The sequence below is a fragment of the Octopus bimaculoides genome, chromosome 23, assembly GCF_046866305.1.
Source record: "Octopus bimaculoides isolate indiv1 chromosome 23, ASM4686630v1, whole genome shotgun sequence".
In the NCBI taxonomy this organism is placed as follows: Eukaryota; Metazoa; Mollusca; class Cephalopoda; order Octopoda; family Octopodidae; genus Octopus; species Octopus bimaculoides.
Window position 1 is genome coordinate 35,151,829 of NC_142950.1, and position 17,429 is coordinate 35,169,257.

At 35.9% G+C, this 17,429-nt stretch overlaps 1 protein-coding gene across 18 annotated transcripts in view; it reads left to right on the top strand.

Annotated features, from left to right (window-relative positions):
* Positions 1–2,205: 2,205 nt before the first annotated feature.
* The window catches only part of LOC106871200 (E3 ubiquitin-protein ligase HUWE1), a 90,557-nt gene continuing 75,333 nt past the window's right edge, over positions 2,206–17,429 (top strand). For all 18 annotated transcript variants that reach the window (XM_089340543.1, XM_089340546.1, XM_089340551.1 and 15 more), the window contains exon 1: positions 2,206–2,430. The gene's annotated coding sequence lies outside the window, so the exon portion shown is untranslated. The remainder of the gene's footprint in view (positions 2,431–17,429) is intronic.

Genomic DNA, 17,429 nt, shown 5'->3' on the forward strand with positions numbered 1-17,429 from the left:
TAGAGGACTATGAGGACCTGGCCCAAGATTGCAGTTCTGTCAAAGAAATGTGATGCAAGAAAAGTATGCATGACAAAGAGCAACCAAATCTTACCATCTTGGAATATCTGCAGATGTACAGTGAATTTACATCTCAGATCTCCTTTGACCAGAGTTGAGCATCTGCTTTTTTTTTTGTGGAAAGGACATCTGTTGGTCAGCCAGTCCATCTGTTGCACACTCTATACCAGTGGTTTTCAACCATTTTATGCCCATCGGCCCCTTTGGTTCCTATTTTATTCTACTGGACCTCCATAGCCATTTGAGATATATAAAAATCTTAGTCGTTAGCATGCCAGGCAAAATGCTTTCTTTTCTCCTCTCTTATCTTTTACTTGTTTCATTCATTAGACTGCAGCCATGCTGGGGCATCACCTTGAAGAATTCTTAGTTGAATGTTAGGTGTTAGGAAGCCAGGAGGCTACACCAGGTTTCAATCTGATCTGGCAATGTTTCTACAGCTGAATGCCCTTCCTAACACCAACCATTCCAAGAGTGTAGTGGGTGCTTTTTACATGCCACTGGCACAGGAGCCAGTCAGGTGTGCCTGGCATTGATCACATTCGGATAGTGCTTTTCATATGCCACCGGCACAGGGGCTAGTCAGGGGGTACTGGCATCATCCACGTTCGGATGGTGCTTTTTACGTGCCATTGGCACAAGATCCAGTCAGGGGTTACTGGCATCAGCCACGTTCGGATGGTGCATGTTGTTGTTGATGTTGTTGAAACAAGAGATGAGAATAAACTTCAGAAATTCCAGTCTGCTGAGCCAACCAACCAAAAAGTCCAAACCAAGGATGGCATCTCTTTGGTCAATCAATATACTAGATATAGCAGCCAAATCTCTCTAAGAACAACAATGAAGGACATCAGTTTCGATGATGATTATTTACTTATTCAATCAGTTGAATTACTTTCTGGTTGAATTCTTGTCTTAGTGGCTGAGTACTCCAGAGACATATGTAATCCTGAAGCAGAATCAGGGCGACAAAATGTGCAACAAGGCTGGACCTTTGAATTCCAGATATAATCCATATGACAGGCTTCCATATAGTTTCCATCTGTCCAGTTTCATAAAAGGTTTGGTTTGATCTGAGGTTACGGTAAAGATGCTTGCCCAAGGGTGTCATGTAATCACTAGGTCCCAGGATCAAATCAGGGATGTAAGGATTGTGAAGTGAACATTTTAATCATTCGCCCATGCTGCATCCAAAAACTGGGCACTCCACCGGTTATGATGAAGAGGGTTCCAGTCGATCAGATCAATGGAACAGCCTGCTCGTGAAATTAACGTGCAAGTGGCTGAGCACTCCACAGACACGTGTACCCTTAATGTAGTTCTCGGGGAGATTCAGCGTGACACAGAGTGGTAAGTAACTTGCTTACCAACATCATGGTTCTGGGTTCAGTCCCACTGCATGGCACCTTGGGCAAGTGTGGTCATTGATCAATTTTGCTTCTGCAAAACTCACCAGAAAAATGCTTATTTTTTTTCAATAAAATTTTCAACAAACACCTTTCAGATTGGTGTAGGTTGATGAGTATATCGAAATCAAACGTGAAACAATTATAATAATGATAGGTGGACACATCACATATATATGTAACAAATTGGAACCTGAATTTCTGAAAGTAACCATGTGATGTGTGTCAGTGGGTATGTGTACGCGCTCAGTAACTTTTTGGGGTTTTTTAAAATATTAATTTCCGATATAATGGTAATCTACACCATCTAAAAGATATTTGTAGAAAAAATCGTAATAAAATATATCCATTTTTCTGAAAGTTATGAGGAAACAAAGTCTATGGGGAAAGGCACACTTGTGTAGGTGTGCCCCGATATTTTCTTTACGTTAGTTAACCCAAAAGACTTCTATTGAGAAAAAAAAAAAGTTAAGTTGATTTGAACAGTAACATTGACCTCTAAAAAAAAAAAAGAAAAGAGAGAGAGAAGGAAAAGAAAAGAGAGAGAGAGGGAAAAGAAAAACTGGCAGCCAAAGATTTCATCTCTTTTTCTTTTCTTGTCCGCCCCCACAATCCCATTTACACCTTCATCTCAGCTTCAACATTGCCGAACATTTCCGGACAGCTCCGATGTTCTACGAACGGTTCCGGCTTTACTCGAGTGGCCTGACGAGAACGAGGTTTTTATCCGGGTACTGTTGAACGCTTTTTTACAAGATGGCAGCTTGCTCCTGAAATTCGAGGTTGTTTTTTTTTTTCCCACAACACTTGAAAGTGTGTGTCCTTTTTTTGTTGCTTCACCTTCCCTGCCGATCAACATCACTGCTGCACCATGGTGTCCTATTACCAATAAGACGACTACGGGGGAAACGCACATCTTCTCTGTTTTCAGCCACTTCGCTTTTCTTCCCTTTGCCAGTGAAAGGTAAAAACCTGTTCAGATCTTTTCAGCCAAATTGCGACTTGCTTTCTAATGTACGATATCTCACCTAAATATACACAAATATCCCTACCTTTATCCCTCCATAAAACACATATATACATCCTTGGTTCATTAACCTTCATAATATCCATTTATCCACCAATATACACATATATTTATCCATTTCTAGGCCTTCTATTTAATTGCTGTGATGCCCCCTTCTTTTACAAATCTTTGTTTCACCATGTTTATCTAGAATCTTCTCTTAGATATATCTCCGCTCTGCTTTCTCATCTAACAGACAATACCTTGTTTTATGATAATATTCAGCATACATAAATATACTTCTGGCTATACGTATTCACAGATATATAATATATACACATATACATCTTCATATGTGATTGAGAAAAGTATATATATCTCCCATTCGCATCTCTCTCTCTTATATTTTCCCTCTTATCCTCTTTCTAGTATATATATATATATATCTATCTATCTATATATATGTGTGTAAATCTATATTTATATAAAGGAATATCTACATTAAGCTTGTTCCTTTCCTTTCTCAACTCTCCTCTCTCTCTGTATATCGATCCCCCTCTCTATTTCCTTATTGTCTATCACTTCTCTCCCCCCTCATTCTCTCTGTCTTCAATGTGTAAGAGTCATGTTTCTTTCTCCTTTGTGTCTGTGTCGCTCGCTCTCATATTTAACACACACACACACACACACACACAAATATACTTATATATATATATGTATATATACAAATGTGTATAAACTAAAAACAGAATTCATGTAAAAAGAAAAAGATATATATAGCTACTTTAAATGAAAATCTTGTGAGAATGGCCTTCACATTTTCGTATTTTATGCGGTGCATTTTCGTTGCTAACTCTAGTATGTATTCGGCGTGTGTGTGTGTATTATATATATAATATATATATATATATATATATATAATATAATATAATATATAATATAATATAATATATAATATAATATGTGTGTGTGTATGTAGATATACACTTGTAATTAATGTGTACATGTTCCTCTAACTCTGAATCAGTGTATACAGTTAGACTTCAATTTTATATTTCTGCTATATATTTTCTGATCAACATTCTTATTAACCAGTCTCTGTTTTATATATATATATATATATAAAACCTCATCTCGTGCTTTTTAACATACTCCCCTTCTCGTTTTCAAAGCCTATGTATGTATGAATAATACAAAGCTTGTATATAGTATGGTTTTATTGGGGTTTTACGATAGATTACCTTTATAAAATACATTTTTTTTTCTTTTCTGCTTCCCACCTTTTCCCAAACTTTAAAAATCGTTTGACTTTTGTCTGTACCAGAAAAAAAATACGCGTCTTTACTCCATATATTTATATACATTTATATATACTAGCACGTTCGTTTTATACATACACATATATATATATTAAATACAATCGTGTGTGAATTTCGCCATTTTCGCTTCCTTACACTGTTAGCTTTCGCTGCATAAATACAATACAATAGAAGGAGAGAAGAAAAAGAAATAAGCAAAAACCTTAACAGAGCTGGACATTTGATTTACGTTTTGTGTTTTTAGTTTAATCCGTTAAAAGATATTGTTTCCGTTTTATTTTAGTTAAAGATCGTCTCTCTTACTCTGTATTAGCAATTAATGTTTTCATTTCATAAAGTTGAATGTTTGGTTTAGTTTTTTATACAGGTTCCCTTCTTCAGTTCGTAACATGATGTTGGCAAACCTGTGTGTGACTAATATACACACACAGTCACTGTGTGTGTGTGTACAATTTCTGTTTTCTGTTGGTGAATACAGTTTAATCTGAATATGTGTGTGGCCTTGTGCCAAATTTAGAAATCATTTTCAGTTGAATAATAGAAATAATATGGCAGAGGCACAGACCTCAAGAATTAGAATCTTTCAGCTGTTTGATTATGAATTTTCTTGCAAAGACGAGCCAAAACAGAAGTTTTTTTTACCCGCCGCCCTCAACGCGCGCGCTCACACCCATTCAAGGTGCATCTGTTAAGAATGCGGTTGGGTTAGGCGGAATATTTTAATAATATTGTCGATTTCACTAACAACAGACTGCATCAACTCACCGCTCAGAAGCAGACACATTGGATTTGAACTGGCAACGTAATGAGATGTAGTAGCTAAATAGTGCTTTGATTTTTTTCTCCTCCTCCTGTGTCGTTTGTTTTATTATCATTTACAAATTACTTTGTAAGAGTGCACACATCGCAAGAGCAGGGGCTGATTATTGGCACAAATTGCTTTGTAAAAGTGCACACATTGCAAGAGCAGGGGGCTGAGCTCATGGCCGTTCATCTTTGACCCCTTGTCACAGCTTTGGTCCCTTACATTGGCCACTAATATCGTATTTCTCATTTCTGCATTATTCATTGTAATTATAATAATTTTTTTTCTTTCTCACTTTGGCACGAAGCCAGCAATTCTGAGGGGGATGGGAGAGGTCGATTTGACCGCAATGCTAAACTGGTACTTATTTTATCGACTCCCGAAAAGCAGAAGTTGACCTCGGCGGAATTTTAACTCTGAACGTGAAGAGCCGGAGAAAATGCCGCTAAACATTTTGTCCGGCACTGCAAACGATTTTGCCAGCCCGCCGCCTTGGTAATAATCCTTTCTATCAAGGCCTGGAATTTTGGGGGAGGGGCTAGTCGCGATTACGTCGACCGCAATGCTCATGTGGTATTTTTTTATCGACCCCGAAAGGATGTATGAACAGACAAAAACCAACCTCGGAGAAATTTAAACTCAGTACGTCAAGAGCCGGAAGAAATGCTGCTAAGCACTTTCTTCGGCGTGCTTAACGATTTTGTCGGTTCGACGACGCCTTATAGTATTATTAATAATCAAATGCCTATATAATTTAGAGATAGTTACATGTTGCTAGGTTTCTGGATTGTCTTTGGACAACAGCTAAATTCCAACCAAGTACGTGTGTACCGACATTCAAACGGAGATGCTTCATAAACACATTGTCGTATTTCCAAGCGATATTTCTATATATTTGAAGAACAGAATATTGTGTGTGTGTGTTCAACAACAACGAGATATATATATATATATATATATATATATATATATATATATATATATATATATATATATATATATATATAGCCATTTTACGCCCGTCTTCCCTGCTGTGTGTGTGACTGAATTAGCATTTTAGAAAAATATTTCCGTGGTCGTTGAGATTCTTAATAAGACAAGCCATAAATATATTACTGCTAGATGTTTATACTCGTAAACCTCATCACATATGTCGGACGAGGCGATGTATATTTAGTTTTATGTAATCAGTACTGGTTAAACCAGACTAATTATTATTATTATTCGTTTAAATATATCCTTGATAGGTCAGCAGTGTCGGATTTTAAATTTAAGTTAACTCCAGAGTTTTTATATAAGTTTTTATTCCCAAATAAATCCAATTTTCTGGAAGTATGACTGTTGTTTGGTGCGGATGACTGCTATGTATGTAACAGGAGGGGACCATTTATTGAATTAATGTTAATTGAAATAATTTAGATTATTATTATTATTATATGCTACCAAGGATCACTTCGACGTAATCGACTAACCGCCTTCCTCCCACCGAAATTTCTGGTCTTGTGCTTGTACTAGAAATAATTGTTTAAATATTCGTCTGATGTAATCAAATATTCTTTAACGGAAATTTTAAGTAGGTTTCTTTTATTTTCTGGTTATTGTTTTTTTTTTAAATTTTTAATACTCCCCCCCCCCCTTCCTTAAAAGGTTGTCTTTGGTCGGTGTTGTTTATCAGTGTTCCACAACCCCTACGGGAGTCGGAAGTAGCCAATTCTGTCTGTTGGACGACAATATCGCTTGAAATAAAACCAGTCAGGTGGTAGTGGTTCTCAGCATTGAAGGAATTCTTGTGAAGTCCCCAGAAAATGTGTGCATGTTTGTCCCCCCCCCCCTTTTTTTTCTGCTTTAGTTTTCCACGAAGGCAAGAAGCCATTACATAATATCTAGAAGCTCTGTCATTTGATCAATATTTTAGTATGAAAATTTAGTAAATGTGTGTGTTTGTGTTGTGGTTTTTTTATTAAGCTCTTTCTCTCTCTCTCTCTCTCTGTACTGTGGTTGAGATTGTGATGGGGGGGGGGGGGGAAACAATGCGGTGAAATTAATATTCTTATTGATCTACCTTATCTGTCGTTGGGATTTAGTCTCTAATGTCAGCTTTACCTATTATTATTGGTTCTTTCTGTTCTGCAACAATATTGTTGTTATTGTTATCATCTTGCTATGTAACAGCAAAATAGTTTTATTTCCTCTTGAAAATCCAATTGTGACCGGCAACTCCATTATACAATGTATTATGATTGTAACAGGTTTAGAATGTTTTGCACATTTCCGTTTAAAAAAAACGAGGAAAAACACTTGTAATTGAAAATTATAGCAAACCATTGTTTCACAAGTTGATATAAGTTTTTCCGTTTTTGGGTTCATACAAATTGATTGGATGGCAATCAACCACACACACACACACACACAAACACATATATATAGTGACAGTTGTGAACGGTTCCATGACACAAGTTGTGTGTTAGGAACATTACTGGTGTTCCTGTTAGTTTGAACTTGGGAGCTTCCTTGCAGATTTCAATATTTAAAAAAAAAAAAATCAAGTCTTTAATGAAATTTTAAGGGATGGGTTTGAATTTTCTATAAAGTATCCAGTTCTGAAGTTTTCCACCACCTTGCTTGCTTGAACTATTTCTCACCATCTATTATTATTATACCATTTCCATTCAGATTGGAGGCTGGTGTTGCCATCCGGTTTCACCAGTCCTCAGTCAAATCGTCCAACCCATGCTAGCATGGAAAGCGGACGTTAAACGATGATGATGATTCCATACTACTAGAATGTTTTCTCTTCTCATTTCCTTCCTTAAATTGCTCACACAATCTGTTGTTTCTCTCGAGCATATGTTTCACATTCAATAGATGGATGGCACCGATATCCTTCCTCTGTAGAATTTGTGGGTCTTAAAAAGACATGAACTGCCAAAACTCTTGTCTTGTGAAATAAACAAAGGAAGTGAAAACGACTCCGTTTAGCTATTTTATGAAATCTGTATTTTTATTTTCACCTTTTGCTTACTAACTCACCTGCTATTTTTAGTAAATTCTCTAATATACTCACTAATTAGTTCCAGAACTAAATTCTGGCCAGTGTTCGTTTATGTACTAACAACCAGAACCTTCTGTGATTAGTCTTTAAAATAATTTATCTTTTAAAGTCTCAAGCTAATCTTCCATATTCTATGATGTGTAGGTTTTTTTCACAATAAAATTTGTAGAAAACTAGTTTAAAAATAACAACATTGATGGAGGTGACTGAATCTTGAGATTTGAGTCAAATTGTAAATTTTAAGTTGACCAAAGCTTCATTTCATCCATTGACCTATTCAACCTTTAGGTGAGTGGTTCCCAACGTTTTTGCACTTGCGACTCCTTACCCAAAAGCTTGAAACCCATGCGACCCCCTACTTTCATCAGAGCATAAAAAATGTAATTGATGAGTTGAAAAATTACCCCAAGCCACTTCTAGTAAGGCTACGCAACCTCCCTGCTAAGGCTTTGTGGGAACCTCCCCAGGGGATCGGAACAACTGGTTCGGAACCCCTGCTTTAGGTGGAATTAGCTGGTAGGTGAAACCTGAAGTCTCAGTCTACTCAAAATTTACAATACATCTTTTAACATCTTTTATAGATGCAGGTGTGGCTGTGTGGTAAGAAGTTTGCTTCCCAACCACATAGTTCTGGGTTCAGTCCCACTGTGTGGCTCTTGGGAAGTGTCTACTCTATCCCCAGGCCAACCAAAGCCTTGTGAGTGGATTTGGTAGAGTGAAACTGAAAGAAGCTTGTGTGTGTGTGTGTGTGTGTGTGTGTGTTAGTGTTAGTGTTGCCTTGACACTGCACATGAAAGTTAACATGTGTCATCATCATGCAAGCAGTGTCTTGTTTTCAGTTTTCTATGAAAACCTGTTTTGCCAGGGTGTGGTGGAGTTATTTAACTGCTTGAAAACAGGTGGGGTGTTGGTGAAAGGAAGGGCATCCAATCATAGAAAGTCTGCCTCAAAATTCCATCCAACCCATGCAAGCATGGAAAAGTGGACATGAAAACAATGTTTGTTGTTAGTTATACTTGCAACAGCTAATATGCATTACTTTTTTTTTTTAATAAACTCTACAATTGAAGTGAAATGGAAAAAATGTTTAGTGAGAGCTCGAGATTTTAGTAGTTGATATTTTAAAATAGTTTTTTTGTAGACAAAATTTTAAATGGCTCAATCTTTTCATTATGGTATTAGCAATGATTTCTCCTTATATTTTATTTAGCATGTTCTTTTTGTTTGTGTCTGGATGGAATACTTGGTGACAGATATGTGCAGACCATATCACTTGTCTGACACTATTATAGAATGTACATTACCACAGAAAAATATTTGACTGGAATTTCAAAATTATTGAGGTGGGTGGATGGTGGAAAATATTCAGTCCTGGGTGGAGGTGGGGAGAATTTTAGATTTGAAACCATGTTGTTTAAAAATAAACTCTGGTAATGGAGAGTTTTGTGTTGCAGTCTGTTGATGTAACACTGATCTCATACCTGCTTCAGATCTGTTGATTATAATAGTTAACCTGGCTCTGAACATCTGAACAAAGAAGCTAAAGAAGTTTGAGTGAGTGTAGGTTTTATATATATATATATATATATATATATATATATATAATATTTTAAAAAACTTTTTTGTCAATACCATTAGTAATGTACCTGAGAAGAGACATAGAAACAATACTAATTAGTTAGTGAAGGAGTTGAGTCAGCCCATGTGGGTCCAAGAGAGAGATTGGCTATAGTTAAAATGGCTATTAGGGGGAAATAGTGGGCTTTGTAGTGTTAGCTGTTAAGATGGGGGAAAATGTCAGGTGACATGGGATGAATTGGTTCCTTGTGTAATGCTGGGAAGTGTTATTCCTGGTAAGTGACATAAAAGAGAAAAGTACTCAATACTAAAATAAGAGCAGTAGTACAAAAGAACAAAACTATGCACAGAAAAACCTGTCCAAACCATTCCAGCATAGAAGCTGTAAGATGAGGATTCTATTTCGAAGGTTAGTTCATGGAGTTTGGTATTAATCCTGTTGCATTTAAACTGGCCATATCCAACGAAAATATTCTACCTGTTTTATAGTCAAACCAGCCAGATCTGGCTTCTCACAACTCCTCCACAATGTCATTTGAAAAACTGCACATCATCAAAATTTCAAAGCTATGAGATAATGCATGGTTAATTCAAAACTGTGAATGAGTAAGCGTTTTGACAGTAATTTGAAAGCTTGTAGTAGACTCTATATAAGAAGGATAGAGCTTGTATTGAGTTTGGTTTTCACTCTATAATTAAAATACTTATTGTAAATAACTTGATGTTAGCTGCTGGATTTGTTATATCCATGTAATATCAATTGACTAGGGATAGGTGATTGATATCAAGGAAGCCTGGCTCATCTCTATTGCTCCTGTGACCCCTTAATGTGATTGGTTTCCTAAACATCCTACTTTGAACTACATCTCTTCTCACTAATATTCTCATGTTCAATTAACCCCCACAACACTTTCTATTGACTCCACTACTCCATTTCAGGAATGGATGAAATTAATATGGCCACTGTTCTTCAGATTGTTGGGAGGGTTTACTAAAAGGACTGATAGGATTGCTATGGAGAAACCAGCCTAATAGAACAAAATATGCAAAACTATTTTGACCAAAGTCCAGCTGCAAGTTGATCTGGTCAATAAATGAAGAAATGTGAAGGTGTTACTATAGTGCTGTTACTAATCACTAGATGGACTCCCTATTTGTGCAACTACCATAATTAGCTTCCAGTAAAGCTATGACCTTTTTATAGGAATCCTTTGAGGACTGGCAGTTATTATAGCTGGCCTCCTAGTCTGATTCCTGTAACACAAAAGCCTCTGGCACATGTGTGCACGCACACATGCATATATAAAGATAAAACAAAGAAGATATATTTAAGATGTGTATTTGTATATATGTTTCATACACATATGTATGCACATATATACTCATATACATTATGCAAAACAGCTGGAATTGAAACAATGCTGTGTCTATTCATTCTTAACTCATTCCAGCAAGCTTCTTACCACACAGCCACAGAGAAATCCTTTGATTAAGAGTACCCCATTTGGTGATCTGGTAGTTTCTGAGTAATCTATTTGTAGACAAATGGCTTGTGAGGGCTGTACCTGCAATGTATGGGGATGTTGTCAGCAAAGCTAGTTACCAATGAAGACAGCGATGACTTTAGTGTGCAGATAGGTGTTCATCAAGGGTCAGTGTTCAGTTCCCTTCTATTTCCAGTTCTTCAGTTCATAATGGGAGTTTAGAACTGGATGCCCTTGGGAAGTCCAAGCTGATGACCTTGTTCTAGCTGAATCAATAGTAGAATTAAAGAGATTTCAGGAATAGAAGCAAAACCTGGAATCAAAGGGCAAAGGAAAACAGACAGGACCCTGCTACCATCAGAGAAATGGCCTTGCTCAATATATGGAAAAATGCTCATTTAACATCTGTTTTATGCTAGTGTGGGTTGTAGAAATTCCATATGGTGTATCCAGAGCAAACTATGGATGCAGATGCACAGGTGCAATAAACCCTTGCAGTACACAAGAAATACATGCTTTCAAATGCCTGGGATGATTCCACTAATTTGGTCACCTTGGTGACAGACAGCTTCTGTTACCTGAGTGATCTAATTAGTAATGGAAAATGTTCTGAAAGTATAGTAGCCAGAATAAGAGAGAATTGTTAGGTTTCCTCTCTGAGTGAAAGGTACCAAGTATGATGCTTGTGCACTAACTGCAATGCTACATGTTGGTGAGATTCTGAATACAGAGGACCTACAAAGACTAGGTAGAAAGGAAGCATGCTATGCTGGATGTAAAGACTGGTGGTATGGACATGTGATGCATATGGATGTGGATAAAAGAGTGTCAGTCACTTAATGTGGATGGAACTTGTTGAAGGAGGAGACCCAGGAAGACATGGGTTGAAGTAGTGAAGGCAGATCTTAGGACTTTGAGTGGTGATATACAGTACTCAAGAAGACCGGTCTAGCCATGCACACTATGTATGCTACAGCTTGGCCCATACTCTGATCCTCCCCCCTGAGTCACTTCCTGTTGATATCCATTCCTTGTTCTTTCTGCCCTCAGCCTCTCACTCATATTTGCCATAGACCACCCTACCTCTCACTCTTTCCTCAAAACCTGAGGCTCACCATTTGACCCTACCCTCTCCTCTCTATTTTTTGCTCCTGCTGCTGCTGTAAGTAACAAAAGCATAACCTGTTCCTACTCAACCATGTGTTGTAGTTTCTCTGCTGCCAATCACCACTCCTTGCTTTCTGAGCTACACCCAATTGACATCTACCCATTCATTCATCGTTCTTACCACCGTTGGTCCTCCCACCCACTCATATCTGCCCTTGTCCACACCTGCACCTGTTTTACTACATTCAAAACTTTCACCTTGTGTTTCTATTCATTCCTCATTCCCTTCCTATGCACCTGTAATATTAAGCACCGTTCCTGATTCTTCCACCTCCAAATTTTCTTCTATTCACTTAGACATGTGATTATTCTCAGAGAAAGTTCTGGCACTTTGTCACCACTTCTCCTTCTGGCATCACTCCAGCCACACCCATCCATACCGACCCTACAATGTCATTAAAAAAAAAAATACAATCACATCATTGAAATCTTGAAGGTGTGAGATTATGCATGATTAATTCAAAAATAAACAAGCATTACATTTGACAGAAATTTGAATGCTAAAGGGTTCATAGAATCCAAACTCAATATGGATGAAGTGAAAAACTAAGAATTAAATGGGTGGATGATTTCAAGAATTGAATAAATTTAATAAAAATTGAACAAGGACAGCACAAGAAAAGCAGAGATGATGATCCCCCATGGTTTTGAACTTGCTGAAAGCAGATGATATCTGATGTTGAAGGTAGTGGTGTACAAGTTACACCACCAGCAACGCTATTTAAGACTTGCTCAACATATTGGTCACCTGCATTGGTAGAATGGACAGTGTTCTGATTGATTGATTGATTGATTGATATGGATTAGCTTTAGACATATTGAACATTTATTTATATTATCTATCCTTTTGATAAAATTTAATTATACAAACTCAAGAAAAAAGGATTACTTCATTATCTTCTAATGTAGTATAGACATAAATATCTGTTTAACATATTTTCCAGCATACAAATTATTATTTTTTTTTTTTTTATATAAACACTGTAATGTGTATATAGATACAAATAAGATAATTTATTTTCAAATGCAAAGATGCTATTAGAAAAGCAGAAACATTGGGTAAATCCCCCTTACAAAGCTGAAAAATTTGTTAAGTCATCTGTTGACAAATGTTTCTCTTTGTAAGGGGGATTTACTCAATGTTTTGGCTTATTTTCTTATTTGTATCTATAGTGTAAACATTCAAACATCCTCACTATCTTTGCAAATCATGCTGCATTTCACATGGAGGCTGTGCTCCTTCAAAGTTGTCTTGGTGTATAAGTTGACCTACCGTTCCTTGGCTATAAATTTTGGTCTGAAATATTCAACTTGTATGCTGGAATGTTTGTGATTTATACATTTTATAGTTTAAGGAGCAATCCACACTGAAAACCCCATATTGGTTTAGTTTTGACTTTGTGTGATTGTTAGTGGATGTTATTGCATATGAACAGGACATAGTTATGCAACCCTTTAGGTATTAATTTTGAAAATAATGAGCTGTCCAAGCAGTTGGACTTCCAGCAGTTTATTTATCTATTTATTTTTGTTACAAGGTGTTAAAATACATTAGTAATTTTAGCATCGCTGCAGACCAAGAACTCGAATACCTGCTGTAAGCAATTGCAATTTAAACCTGTTAGGTCTGACTTTGGGAAATTGAAGCTATTTCTTACTTAGTGGAGAAAGTTTTTTGGTTCATTAGTCATCAATGTCAAGTTCTGGATAATCAGCAGCTATGCCAAATCCGAGGGAGAACAGATAAAAATAGGCGATGTTAATGACATGTCTCAGTGTATGATAGTTTAGGGAAAAACAAAGCATTGATTATATTTAGTATTTATATGTGGTTGGTGGGTTTTTCTTAATTTTTTAAATTGCTTTTTTAAAGAAAACTACAGTCTGTCAGATTGATTAGTTTTAGAGAATTTTATCCCATCTGAAGGTGTTGGGATTATGCTGTCTTGAAAAGTATTTGTTTGTTGCCAACAAGGAAAATTAAAAATTTAAGTGTTATACCGGCTGTGTAGCTGTATTTAATCCTTTTGCAATGGTAATTCTAATGAAATGCACTACCTCTATGTTGTCATTTAATTTTGACAATTAGAAAGGATTTGACAAAATAATTTTGTCATTGATGTTTGGGACATAATTTAGCAAAAGGTTCTTGCTCAAAGTTATGACGAGTGTTTTAATCTAAATAAAAATTCTTTAGAATAGTCCTTTATTTTTAGACCAAAGGTTAATTTGGACAGGTTAGAATTAGCATTGTTTAAGTCATTTACTTTGTAACAAAATGCTGTGTTGACTGGGCTTTGTCCTATATAAGTGACTTTTGGCTGTTCATTTAATTCTTCATTGATTAACATGACAAGGACTTGACTTTCTTGATCCCAATCTTAAATTTTGTCCATAATGATGGTAGAGCTTTTGGACTATTTTGCTTTTGAGCTATGTTCAAATCTGTTACTTAAAGTTTTGTTGTACGTTGCTTCAGTTTGTATACCTATGGAAAATAAGTTCCAGGAAATCTTGAGATTGTTTCTGTTGTTCTCTTGAGAGAATGGTGTTTTACTTTGGTTCAGTTCAGTAAGCTAACTACTGGCCATTAAAAACATCAAGGTTTAGGAAGCATTTATATATATATTCTGTCGGTCAGCTATATTACGGGGACATAAACAAACTAACACTGATTGTCAAACAGTAATGAAGGACAAACACATATACATATGGGCTTCTTTCAGTTTCCTTCTACCAAATCCACTCATAAGGTTACATCAGTAACATTGCTGTGATGCTTGGTGTATGTGAGTGGGTCTATATGCATATTAAATTTAATTAGGTGCTAATAATCTTTTAGAATCATTCCAAACACAAGTACACAGAAATTGAAGTTTTTTCCTGATTGGAACAAATTCATTTTGTCTCTATAAATTTAATGTGCTTCATTACATGTACAGTAAGAGATTTTAATTATCTTTGAGTAATGTTCTTTTTAATTATTGATGGTCTTTCTTTGTATTCTGCAAGTTGATTTTCATGATTTTATATTGTTGGGCAAATTCTGAATTTCAGACCAGGAAAAGTTCAACATTAGAAAGCTATTTATAGTTTGTTGATGTTTAGCCTTAAGTCGACTCTGATCAAAATATAACTAGGATCAGTCATTTCAGTCATGATCACTCATATCTTTTTATATCTTTAGGACTACACTGTCTTAATTTCTAAGGCAGCAGAATTTGAGTGAATTTAGCTACTATTCTTAGCAAGTCTACCAAATAGTTGTTCCTTTTAGCTGTAGTTATACACTCGGGTGCTTTAGAACAAGTGTTGATTAAGCTAATTTGGACTAATTTGCATGGTCTTATCAAGATTTCTTAAAGATTAATCTAATAGGAACTAAAACCTTTCACTCAAAACTTGAGGTATTGATGTGCAACATAAATCCACCATACTTAACATGGTTTTGTTTTACTTGTTTCAGTCATTTGACTGCGGCCATGCTGGAGCACCACTTTTAGTTGAGTAAATCGACCCCAGGACTTATTCTTTGTAAGCCTAGTACTTATTCTGTTGGTCTCTTTTTGCTATCATGAGATTTCATATGGCCAAACTTTACCTCAACCTTGTCTTAGACACCACCTTCATTAAGCAAATGATTTGTGGCTTTCTAACTTTATTATTTTGAAAATTAAGTGAAATACCATGGCTGTGTGGTAAGAAGCTTTCTTCCCAACTACATGGTTCCAGGTTCAGTCCTACTGTGTAGCGTCTTGAGCAAGTGTCTTCTACTATAGCCTTGTGAGTGGATTTGGTTGCCAGAAACTGAAAGAAGCCCATCGTGTGTGTGTATATATATATATATATATATATATATATATATATATATATATATATATATATATATATATTGTGTGTGTGTGTGCCTTTGTGTCTGCGTTTGTTCCTTCATTGCTTGACAATTGATGTTGGCATGTTTACATCCCCGAAACTTAGCGTTTCAGCAAAAGAGACCAATAGAATAAGTACTAGGCTTACAAAGAATAAGTCCTGGGGTTGATTTCTTCGACTAAAGGCAATCTTCCAGCATGGCCGCAGTCAAATGATTGAAACGTGTAAAAAAAGTAAACAAGTAGTTTTTTTTAGTTTTTTTAAGTATAGCTACAAAAGGTAAAACAATTTAAAGCTAAAGTTCACCACACACACACACACACACACCAGTGATGTCAGCTTTGAGCTGGCACAATTTTCAATCTCTTAGTGTTTGTAACGTACCATTTTGGCATAGATGCTGGTGCAAAGTTGGCAAAACCTACTCTGTGTATAAAACTTAAAAATGTAAACATTTTAAACATGTTTTAAATGGTATTATAAACACAGCAAAGATCAACGGGTCCACCTATGAGACTCAAACCATGATATCTAATGGACCATGTTGTTCTGTTTCATCTTTAATTATTCTGTACTATTATCATTTACTTTATTAATTATGATTATAATTTCTACTTGTTAATGTAGTGTTTCTATAGGCATAAGCGTGGCTGTATGGTAAGAAATTTGCTTCCCAACCACATGGTTCCGGGTTCAGTCCCACTAGCTCAAGCCAGTGTCTTCTATAGCAATGGGCTGACCAAAGCCTTGTGGGTGGATTCAATAGATGGAAACTGAAAGAAGCCTATTGTGTGTTTGTGTGTGTGTTCCCCAAGAATTCTTGACAACTGTTGTTGTTTTTTTTTTACGCCTCCCATAACTTAGCAGTTTGGCAAAAGGGACCAATAGAATAAGCATCGGGCTTAAAACAAGGTACTGGGGTTGATTTGCTTGACTAAAATCTCAAGGCAGTGCCCCAGCATGGTCACAGTCTAATGACTGAAACAACTATAAAAGACACTATAGTGCCGTAGTGTACGTAATACTGTATTTCCTGGCAGACCAGTCTGTATGGCATATAGGGTAAGCATGTAGTTTTAAGCTAACAAACATCGTCACTATCTTTCCAAATCCAGCTGCGTTTCACATGGAATTGTTGGTGCTCTAAAGTTGTCTTGGTGTCGATGTCAGCCTTTTTTTTTTTTTTTGCTCTAAGTTTTGGTTTGAAAATTTCAAACTTGCATGCTGTGAAATTTGGTAATATATAATGTCAAAATTTGGATTGGAATTAATTTTGGTAAATTTTGTTTTTTCTGCAAGTTAGTGGATCTTACTGAGAATACAAAGAGGTTGGATGTGAAGCTCTCCACACTTCATTATATTGAAACATTTTAATGTTTAAGAAAAATAAAATCTGGCAGCTTTCCAGAAGTCTTCTGTAGTTGTCTTTGAAAACAAAAGAAATAGCTATGATTATTTAATTACTTCTATTAATTATATAATTGCAAATGTTAAAAAAAAAAAAAAATTGTTTTTTTAATAAGTTACATTTAAGTACAAAATTGTGATTAATTTGAAGCCATAAAATACTCAACAATGATTTCAAAACCCATTATTTTGAGATTTAACTCTTTGAAATTACAATTCAAATATTATGAAATGCTGTTCAGATGAAGATTCAATTAGTCAAATGTCTATCA